The sequence below is a fragment of the Micromys minutus genome (genome assembly GCF_963924665.1).
Source record: "Micromys minutus genome assembly, chromosome: 8".
NCBI classification, from domain to species: Eukaryota; Metazoa; Chordata; class Mammalia; order Rodentia; family Muridae; genus Micromys; species Micromys minutus.
This window is the reverse complement of record NC_137977.1, coordinates 38558036-38569801: the sequence shown is the minus strand read 5'-3', so window position 1 is coordinate 38569801 and position 11766 is coordinate 38558036.

The window sequence follows — 11766 nt, the reverse complement described above, 5'->3', positions numbered from 1 at the left end:
AGCAGGGACTCAGGTTCCCCAGTCATCAGTTCTGGAACATTTCCCAAGTCCCATATTATCTCTGCTTGGGCTGCTTTAACCAAATCCCACAGGCTGGGAAGATCCCAGGACGGAAATCTATGTTCACAAACTTGTGTAATCTAGAAGTCCACTGTAAGGTTGCCATCAGGGTTGGTTTCCTGGCTCTCCAGCTGCAGATGTCTGACCTCTAATACAGTTTTTATTCTGTGTGCATGTGGAGTGCTTTTTAGTGTCTCTCTTAATGACCACAATCCTGCTGCAATAGGATTTCACAGCAATGATCTTATTTAGCCTTAATTACTCCCACAAATGTTTTATCCCAAAGCTACATCTCATTAGGGATTGAATTGAATATATGGATGGAGAGTAGATAAAGTCAAGGTTCAGTTCAGAAGGCACACTTCTAGATTCACCTTAAGGTGACCTGTCTTTAGGCCTTATTTTGTCAGGTCTATCATTTCCCTTCACTTGAAAGTAGAAGTTGTACTTGCAAAAACATATAAAGCTAGATATTTAACACCAGAAAAGAATAAATAACTAGACATATCTGTAGACAGGTTTTTGACAGAAGTATGAAGTTTATTAAGTGCAAAGAATGAAAATATCTTTATGGAACACGAATTACACCATGAATAAACAGTTTGGACCAGCAAGAACTGTCTCCTTCCATATAGACTGCTGTTGGGGGAAGCCTTCTGTGTTAGTTGGGGTTCTCTAGGGTCACAGAACTTATGGTAGTCTCTATATAGTAAGATAATTTGTTGGTGACTTACAGTCTGTTGTCCAACTCCCCAAAATTTTTTGGCAGCAGCTGTGAAGTCCAAGGATCTAGCAGAGGCTCAGTCCCACTTCCAATGTCCTTATGTAGGTCTTCAACAGAAGGTTTGTCCCAGATTAAAGGTGTGTGCCACCACACCTAGACCTGGAACTTGCTTTGTCCCAGATGACCTTCAGTTCAGAGATGATCTTGCCTTAGAGTCCTAAGATTCATAGTCTCTATGCCTCAAGAACAGGATCAAAGGTGAGCCTCCCAATTTTGGACTGTGGTTCATTCCAGATATTGTCAAGTAGACAACCGGGAATAGCCACACCTTTGTCATATAGAGCCATAAAGATTCAAACAGAGTCTCCTGAAGAAGGCCTCTCCACAATCTGGAACTCATCCTGAGCTAAACCAGATCCCTGCTCACCCTGCCTGACTCAACCCCACCCTGCCAGGCCCTCAACCCCAGTTCTCAACTCTCCGAGGTTCCCAGCAGTGTCTGAGTGACCGGGAGCTTGAGAACTACAGCCTCAGTCCCAGGCTATGCTGTTTCTCACCCAAGCGCGTGTCACATGAGTCCCATAGAGTCGTAGCCTAGTACCTCTGTGTTTCGACTCCCTGAATGGTGTCCTGACCCCAGCATCCTGACACCCCAGCAACATGCTGAAAAACAGAGCCACACTAATCAAGAAAGCATTTTATCCATTTTACTGTCACTAGTAACATTATCAGCCGAAACCTCTTGCACATTGTGTTTTTAATTGTCAGACTTGGGTACAAGTGGTTCTATAGATGGTAACAATCAACTTATAGTTAAAAGATGATTCCAACAGAAGCAGAAATAAATAAATGAGAAGATGTGTCGAGAAATATGCTGACCACCAGACACTATACTACAGATTCCTGATGCTCTGTTGCTCGTATCAAAACTGGCTCCCAGACGGCCAGGACCAAGTGAGCAGAGCAAAGTACTTTGCTAAGCCCCACTGATTTTCCACAGTGTGTAGTGGAGGTTTGGTGGATGGATTTACCATCAGGGTAGACATACCACTGTGTTAGAAACAAGACAAAAAAGCTGCCGAGTTCTTTGGCATTGACCTGAAATCCTTGCAAGATGACAATAAGTTGCCATTATACTTGGTGCCTACTTTAGAAACTGTCCGAGAAATGTCATGGGCTAAGGGGCAGTGTTTAAAAACTGTTCATACATGTTTCTGTAAAATGCAAGGTAAAGTTACTATGGCAGTGAAAAACATAAGTAGGGGGCCCAGTTGAGTTTCGTTGGGTCAACAGTGGATGAACCCCTTTCTTCTCTAAGCCACAGAGTTCATATGCAGCTCTCGATACTTTTTTATTGTTTTACTACTAAAGAAGTGCATTATCTCTTTTGGGACTTTCTTCTGTTTATATTTCTGGCTTCCAGCTCTACATTTCCAAAGCCCCTTTCATTCCATATCACTACAGCAATAAGCCTCCCCCAGTTTGTAAGGCTTTACTCAGATTTTCATCATGTTCATAATCATTTTCATTTGCTGTTAGGTCTTTGGTTTTTAATATCAAGGTGATATTGACATTCTGAACATAAGTTAGAAATCGCCCTTCATTTTTATTTCTGCCCTACTCCCGGTTAGCTTTCTTTACCTCACCCTTGTGTATCAAGATGTAAGCTCTCAGCCACAGAGATTCCTACCCACTGGCCATGCCTCCCTGCCTTGGCAGTTCTACTCCCACAGTCTGGAACTGTAAGCCCCAGAAGAATACATTCTTTATAAGTTTCCTTAGTAATGGTGTTTTATTACAGAAATGGAAATACAAAAACTTGTCAGCCTACATGGAATCTTAGAGCATGGGTAGTGGAGACTGCCAGCTCTGGATTCAAGGAGAGACCCTGTCTCAAAAATATCCGGTAGATTGTGATGGAAGACAACATCTGGCATTGTCTCTGGGTGTTCACATGCACATATATGCATACACATCTGCACACACGTGTTCATCTCCCACAATTGTTATAGAGATATATTATTCTTTGAGCCTTCTGTTGGAATACTAAAATCAGATTTCAAATATAATGCCTTTCAAATTGTGTCCTCTAGTATTTTAGATGTAGCACAACACAGTATCGTACCTGTGTGAATGTAAACCTGGCTGATGGTTCGTTATTCAGACCATACTTTATCGGAAATTACAGAAGCTAGAAAGTATATACAGGCACATGCTACATCCATGTATTTGCTCCCAAGAGAGGAAATCTAGGGTAAAGGTTTGTGTCAAATTTTTATATAGTGTTTTCTTTTGCATTTAAATTTTTCCAAAAATTATTAACTTCTTCAATAGAATTTAAAATATTTCTATAGTTTTGTTCCAATGGGAATTAAGTATGTTCTTTCATTTCAATTGTTGAATTAATTTACATTAAAATCAAGAACAGGGTAGTCACGCACACTAGCACTGTTATTATTTAACACTGCCTTGGGAGTTCTAGAGAAAATGCCAATAGAGAAGATTAAAATTCTACAAAAACTGAAAAAATAAAGGATGGTCTTGCTGGTAAGATGCTTGTCTATGTAGAAAATCCTTCCCTCTAGAAAATACTTATAATAATGTCTATAAAATATACATATCAAAAATTTATTGCTTAAGTTTATATTGGCAATAACTCAATAAAATGACATCAATGATGTTTGCCAAAATTATCAAATTAGACAAATTGATAGTTCATTTTCTAGAAGTGTTTTTGTTGCTTATTTCGTGTGTTTGAGTGTTTGTTTTGTCTAGAGTCCAGAAGGCTGTTTTGTCTCTGGAGTCCAGAAGAGGGCATCTATCTCCTATAAATGGACTTACAGAACTTGTGAAACACCACGTGGGGTTTGCAAATTGAACTCATGTCCTCTGCAGGAGCAGCCAGTTCTTTAATCACTGAGCCATCTCTCCAGTTCCTGTTTTGTTATGTTTTCTTTTAGTGGGCTAGCACTGGTTGCTTAGATGTTTTTGTCATTGGTGACTGAGGATATTTTCTTCCCTGTTGCAGCTATTAGGAAGTTACAGACTTTTGCCAAGATGGTTGAATCTATGCAATTTTAAATTGCATTGGGGATGAAACATAAGACATCAAGAATAGTATCATTTTTCTTAAACATGCAAATTGCAGCCTTTAGTAGTTGGACTATTTTAATCTTTCCCCAAGTAACATTGTAACTCAACTCTTTTGCTTTTGACAGTGCCTTTCCACCACATATCCTCTGGGTGGCAGTATTGTTCTCTAAATTGCACACTGAACCTGAAGTTAGAAAGCTCAAGCAAACCAGGTGAGTGAACACCTTTTCCAGTTCAAAAGAAACTTGATGGGGCTTCAGAGTCTATATTTCATAAAGTGTTAAGTTTTGATTTTTATTTTACATGAGCTACAAACTACAGCAAACCATCTATTAGACATGCAAGTAATAAGTAAAGAATGCACTAATGTTAGGCAATAATATTGAAGTTACACATTTGACATCTTCCTGAAGGTTCATTTTTTCTTGCTTAAATTTCATTTGAATTTTGATGGAATAATTTGAATAGTTTCCTCACTTTATACTTGCTGGTAATCTAAACATGTTCTATTGTTGGAACTATAGATCATAATATTCTGAAAAAGTTAATATTTCACAAAACTTAGTTTTACAATATGTAAGGTGAGGATGCCAACACTTACTTAGCAACTTGGAATTGTTGCTAAGAGATCTATCCTCAGAATCAGATTATAAAATGACAGTCTTCATTTCCACCTCTTAACAACTTTGTTCTCCAATCTTTAGAAATCACGTATGCCAACAATTCTGCTTACAAAAATGGTAGCGGTAATCTTCCAGGCTGTGATGAACAAGCAAACACCACACACACTTGAAGAAAGTCTGTTTCTCAACAGTTTGAGTGGCTGTTATTTTCAGCATTACCTTTGACCTTGACATTAATTGTGAAGGATTCTTGTCTCATGAATGACAAGTATGCCAAAGGTCATAGTGGTAACATGGGTAGTTCCAGGCTTTTGACACAAAGTCATTGGTGGAAGTTTTGTAGCAGACACATGAGCCAAATAGAAACTATTTTTAATAATTTGTGAATGCCATGCTTTTTTTTTCTTATCCACCTCATTACTGACTAATCAACCACTAGTGACATAAGGCATTTAATAATTGTAAATCCCTTTACATATGTGATATGAACACATTAGTTTACTATAAGCTCGAGACTGTTGTAACAAAAGCCTATAGTAATTTCAAGTAGTGCTTAGAAAACATTTAAAGCCCAGTTTCACTCCAATTTCAATACAATAGTGGGCTTTGATTTAATTTATTATTTGTGAAAAGCTTTGCTATTTTCAGTAGATTAAAACCTGATAAAGATATTATTTAATAATTGTGGTATAAAGACAGCTTTTATCAAGTGTAAAAGTAGGATAATTTTCTAACAGTGGAATATAGAGAAGCTGTTTCTTTCTTCAAATAAAGCAATGTGGTTGCCCAAAGGAGACCTTATAGAAACCAGTCCTATTGATGTTCTCTCTTTCAGGTGGAATGAGGGAGGAGGGTCACTGAACTCAGAAGGCTCATGATAGCCTTGGGAGTCCCTTCTCCTTCCTGACACAGTGGGAAGTTAACAACTGACTGCAAAGCTGTCTTAGTGTGCCTCTGCCTGTGATTCCATCATAGGGGAAAGGGTTCTTTTCTAGAGAGGTAGCTGCCTTTAAGTTTCTCATGCTCCAGTGAGCAGCCCCAGTAAACTAAGATGTACTTGGATGGAATACTTTCTTTGGTGTGTCTGTGCAGCCTCTATCTGGACTGAATAGACACTTCTTTACATTGCCCAAGGGAAAGTCATGCACACAGCACTGTATAGGAATAAGAGTAATTTGAGTACAGGGCTGCAGGAGTAGGTAGCATTTGAGTTCAGATTTGAAAGAGGGTTTAGTATATCTATTAAAAAAAACTAAATGCATTCTGACAAAATTAGCTTAGTAGTTTAAGTAATAATGCACAGCTGCAGTAGAACAGATTTTATAAAGAATTTTTAAACACATTCTTAAAAGTTGTCCCAGTTGAACTTGAGCTTTGTACAAGGAGATAAGAAAGTACTGATTTGCATTATTCTGCGTGCTGACAGTTGAACCAACACCATTTGTTGAAGAGGCTGTCCTTTTTCCATTAGATGTTTACAGCTCCTTTATCAAAAATCAAGTGACCTTATATGTATAGATCCACGTGCCTATCTCTGTACCAGTACCATGCAGTTTTTTTTTAAATCAAAATTGCTTTATAATATAGCTTGAGATCAGGGATGGTGATTTCTCCAGAAGTTTTTTTGTTGTTGTTGTTGAGGATAGACTTCGATATTCTAGGGTTTTTTTTTTTTTTTATTCCAGATGAATTTGCAAATTGCTCTTTCCAAGTCTATGAAGAATTGAGTTGGAATTTTGATGGGGATTGCATTGAATCTGTAAATTGCTTTGGGCAAGAAGGACATTTTTTATAATGTTTGTTGATCCTGCCAATCCATGAGCATCAGAGATCTTTCCATCTTCTGAGGTCTTCTTCAATTTCCCTCTTCAGAGTCTTGAAGTTCTTGTCATACAGGTCCTTCACTTGCTTGGTTAGGATCACCCCAAGGTATTTTATAGTCTTTGATTATTGTGAAGGGTGTTGACTCTCTAATTTCTTTCTCTGCATGTTTATCCTTTGAGTAGAGGAAGGCAGTTGATTTGTTTGAAATAAATTTATATGAAGTTGTTTATCAGCTGTAAAAGTTCTCTGGTGGAATTTTTGGGGTCAATTAAGTATACTATCATATCATCTGCAAATAGTGATATTTTCATTTCTTTCTTTTCAGTGTGTATCCCTTTGACTTCTCTTTGTTGTCTTATTGCTCTGGACAAGACTTCCAGTATTATATTGAATAGGTAGGGGGAGAGTGGGCAGCATTGTCTAGCCTGATTTTAATAAGATTGCTTCAAGTTTCTCTCCATTTAATTGAATGTTGGCTACTGGTTTGTTGTATTTTGTTTTTACTATGTTTAAAAATGGACCTTGGGACAAACATGTGGAAAAAGAAATTAGGGAAAAGGTACCCTTCACAATAGTCACAAAAACTATGAAATACCTTGGTGTGACGCTAACTAAGCAAGTGAAGGACCTGTATGACAAGAACTTCAAACCTCAAAAAAAAAAAAAAAAGGAAATTGAGGAAGATCTCAGAAAATGGAAAGATCTCCCATGCTCATATATTGGAAGGATCAACATTTTAAAAATGATCATCCTACCAAAAGCAATCTTCAGATTCAATGCAATCCCCATCAAAATTCCAACCCAATTCTTCATTGAGCTGGAAAGAGCAATGTACAATTTCATATGGAATAACAAAAGACCTAGAATAGCGAAATCCATCCTCAACAACAAGAAAACATCTGCGGGAATCACTATCCCTGACCTCAAGCTATATTACAACGCAATTGTGCTAAAAACTGCATGATCCTGGTACATTAATAGGCATGTGGATCAATGGAATAGAATAGAAGATTCAGAAATGAGCCCTCACATATATGGTCACCTTGATTTTTGACAAAGGAGCTGTAAACATTCAATGGAAAAAGGACAGCCTATTCAACAAATGGTGCTGGTCCAACTGGCACTCAGCATGCAAAAGAATGAAAATAGACCCTTTCTTATCTCCTTCTACAAAGCTCAAGTGTAAGTAGATCAAAGATCTCCACATCAAACCAGATACACTGAAACTATTAGAGGAGAATGTAGGGAAAACCTTAGAACACATAGGCACAGGAGAAAATTTTCTGAACAGAACACCAGTGGCTTGTGCTCTAAGGTCAAAGATTGAAAAATGGGACTTAATGAGATTGCAAAGTTTCTGTAAGGCTAAGGACACTGTCAAGAAAACAAAACAGCAGCCAACAGAGTGGGGAAAGATCTTTACCAACCCCACATCAGATAGAGGCCTAATATCCAAGGTATACAAAGAACTCAAAAAGCTAGACACCAGAGAATCAAACAACCCTATTAAAAAATGGGGTACAGATCTAAACAAAAAGTTCTCAATTGAGGAATATCGAATGAATGAGAAACATCTAAGAAAGTACTCGACATCCTTGGCCATCAGGGAAATGCAAATCAAAGCAATCCTGAGATTCCACCTCACACTAGTCAGATTGGCCAAGATCCAAAACTCAGATGACAGCAGATGCTGGCGAGGTTGTGGAGAAAGAGGAACACTTCTGCACTGTTGGTGGGGTTGTAAACTGATACAACCACTCTGGAAATCAGTCTGGTGATACCTCAGAAAATTGGACCTAGTACTACCTGAACATCCAGCTACTCCACTTCTGGGCATATACCCCAGAGACACTCCAATATACAACAAAGACGCATGCACCACGATGTTCATAGCAGCTCTATTTATAATAGCCAGAAGCTGGAAAGAACCCAGGTGTCCTTCAATAGATGAATGGATACAAAAATTGTGGTACATTTACACAATGGAGTACTACTCAGCTATCAGAAACAAAGACTTAACGAAATTTTTAAGAAAATGGTTGCCTCTAGAGAATATCATCCTGAGCGAGATAACTCAGTCACAAAAGAACAGACATAATATGCAGTCATTGATAATGGGACACTAACCCCAGATAGCTCTGAACACCCCAGAAACAACTCACAGACTGCGTAAAATTCAGAAAAAAAAAATAAACCATTATGCTCACACTCCTTATGCACCAAGAAAACTTTGACTAATTCCAGGTTACATCTTATTTTCCATGTACTTTTTGTTCATTGTAATTAGTAACTAGTAAGACCTAATGCACACTATCAAACCTTTGGATAAAAAAAAACCAAGCACTGACCAAAATGTATTCATATACTTTTATGTAAAAATGTTTAAAATTTGTTCATTTAACTTTGTTTTTTAAAATAATGTGGTTCAAAAAAAAATGGGCCTTGAATCCTGATCTTTCGAAGACTTTTATCATGAAGGGGTGTTGAATTTTGTCAACTGCTTTCTCAGCATCTAGGGAGATGATCATGTGTGTTTTTTTTTTTCTTTGAGTTTGTTTATATGGTGGATTACGTTGATGAATTTCTGTATATTGAACCATCCCTACATCCTTGGGATAAAGCCTACTTGATTATGGTGGGTGATTGTTTTGATGTGGTCTTAGATTCAGTTTGCAAGAAATTTATGAAGTACTTTTGCATTGATGTTCATGAGGGAAATTGGTCTGAAGTTCTCTTTCTCAGCCCCAGAAAGCTCTGAATACTCAAGAAACAATTCACAGACTATATGAAACTCAAAAAGAAGAAAGGCCAATATGAGGATGCCTCAGTCCTTCTTCGAAGGGAGAACACTCACAGGAGGGAATGCAAGTTCAAACAGAGAAACAGGGATTGTAAAAAAGATCATTCAGAAGCCACCTTATCCAGGGACCCACCGCATATGCAGCCACCAAATCCAAGCACTATAGCTGATGCCAAGAAGTACTTACTGGCAGGAAGCAGATAGAGATGCCTCCTCAGGGACTATGTCAGAATCATATAGATATATCTGAACATGCCTGCAGTTATCCATTGGACTGAACATGGGGAGCCCAATGAAGGTGCTAAAGAAAGGACTGAAGGAGGTGAAAGGGATTGCAATCTCATGGGAAAAACAACATTATCAACCAACCAAAACCCTCCAAAACTCCCATGGACTAAAACACTAACGTTTGAGCACACATTGAGAACCTATTGATCCAGTTGCATATATAGCTGAAGATACCAGTGTCTGGCATCAATGTGAAAAGAAGCTTTTGATCCAGGGAGGACATGTTTTCCCAATGTAGCAGAATGCCAAGGCAATGGGGTAGAGAGGGTGAGTAGGAGGAAGTACACCTTTATGAAGGCAAATAGAGGGGGAGAGGGAATGAAATCGTGACAGGGGAAAGGGATAACATCTCAAATGTAAATACAGAGTATTTAATAAAAAATGAGGAAAAAAGTTGGGTCAAACATTGTTAGATGCAGAAATTAAAAATATATATTAAATATATTTATCACATTCCTACTAAAAATTAAAAGTACTCTTTATTTGAATTTTGAATTCAAAGCAAAGGCATTTTTTGAGGAAAAACCAATTTACAACTCTTACTAAGAACATAGTTATTTACACACAACTGTGTTTTATTTAGCCATAAACATAAGTTGAGCTGTATTACTTTTAGAAAAATTGATGGATCCAGAGATAATTTTATATTTTATGAAATAAGACAGACTTAGAAAGACAACTATCACATTTTTCTCAAGTACAGGAAAGGAAGGAAAATAGAAAATGAGATTTTTGGGAAGGAGAAATAGCACCAACCATAGTGGATACAAAATTTGGGTAAGTGTAGGATGCTTAATATAATCATTTAATGGGTGCGAAACTGCAATGGTTCAGTTCACCATGTTCCACAATTAATACGGACGCATTAAAATGTTTTTTATTATTAAGAAAGATAAAATAACATAAAAAAAATTCTGAAAAAAAAAGTATAGGATCATGGTGGCTGGCTGTTAGTGAGCTTGTCGCTTACCTCTCGTTGAGGAATTAAATTCTATTTCTCTATGAAGGAGTAGACATGAAGAGAACCAATATTCATTTTGTGAAGTCAAGCACTCATCTCTTTGAACTTATCACTGCATCAATTTCTTCCCATGTTAACGCCATGTTAATGCCCCCTAATTAAGGGCACCAGTGACCTAGATACTAAACTAATCCAAAGGTCCAGGTAAAGATGACCAGTCTCTTTATTTGCCAGATTAGATTATTTAAAAGTATGGGATGAACCAGACTTCCTTTCTTGTCTACGAGGTATGCCACTATCTAATTTAGAATCATTGTTGAATAGTGTAATTTTCATAGCAAACTCATCCATTTCACACCCATTCCTGACCACACAAAGAATTACATGGCTCAACTAACAAGAGTGCAGAGGTAGAAAGCTACTCTTCTATAATCATGTCTGGTTCAACAAATTGCACTGTCTAACAAAGAACCAAGGGCTGTATTGTATAAATGCTGGCTAGCTAGTTTCAGGTGTGGGAACAAGGGAGTGGGAAGGCTTCTTTGGAAAAAGTAGAAACAGTAATCTATAATACTAAATGTCAGCCTGCTTTAATTAGTACTATGCATTATAAGCTGACTAAGTCATTGATAATATTCCCATTCTTTTAAAAATTATATAGAATTATAGCAGCAACAGCATGCAAAGTTAAATGATACCTTTGAAGTCTGTATTCTAAACAGTTACTTTAGTTTTCCTGTTAAATCTTAGTAACACACTTTAAAAATAATTAGCTCTTATCTTTGGTAAACATACTTTGTACGAAAGTGAATTCAGACAAATGCTCACAATCATTTGACTGAAGTCTCTTTTGCACTTAGCTGCACCTGTTCAGTGGTAAGTTTGTTATGGGTTGTGAGTCAGCTCACTTTGACACAGTTCATTTCCAATACCTGTGAGGAGACAACGTATCTTATGTTGATTGCTTTAGAAAGAGTGAAATATCTTTCAAATCCATTACCTCTGTGTGTGTGATTATTGATACTCATTATATCTTGCCTGTGTGGTAGAAATTGCTAGAAAGCTGATGATCTTCATAATTCTAGTTTTATATGCTGTCAAACAATTCTCTCAAAAGAAAATTATGTCGCTTACCCAATTTTTGATATTTAATCTGTTCATTTCTATTTTGTATTGTATGAGGTCTGGCATAGTATCCTATAATTCAAGCCCCCTGACCATCCAGAGCATTTAAAAATTACCATATCCTGGCTTTCCCATCTTATCAATCCCCATGTATGACCTATAGTCAATAATTTAAATATTTGTTAAAAATATTTAATGTGGTTTTTATTAGCTCATGTTATTTTCCTTAAGTTTTATCACATTAATATCCATTTTAAATTTTGTACCT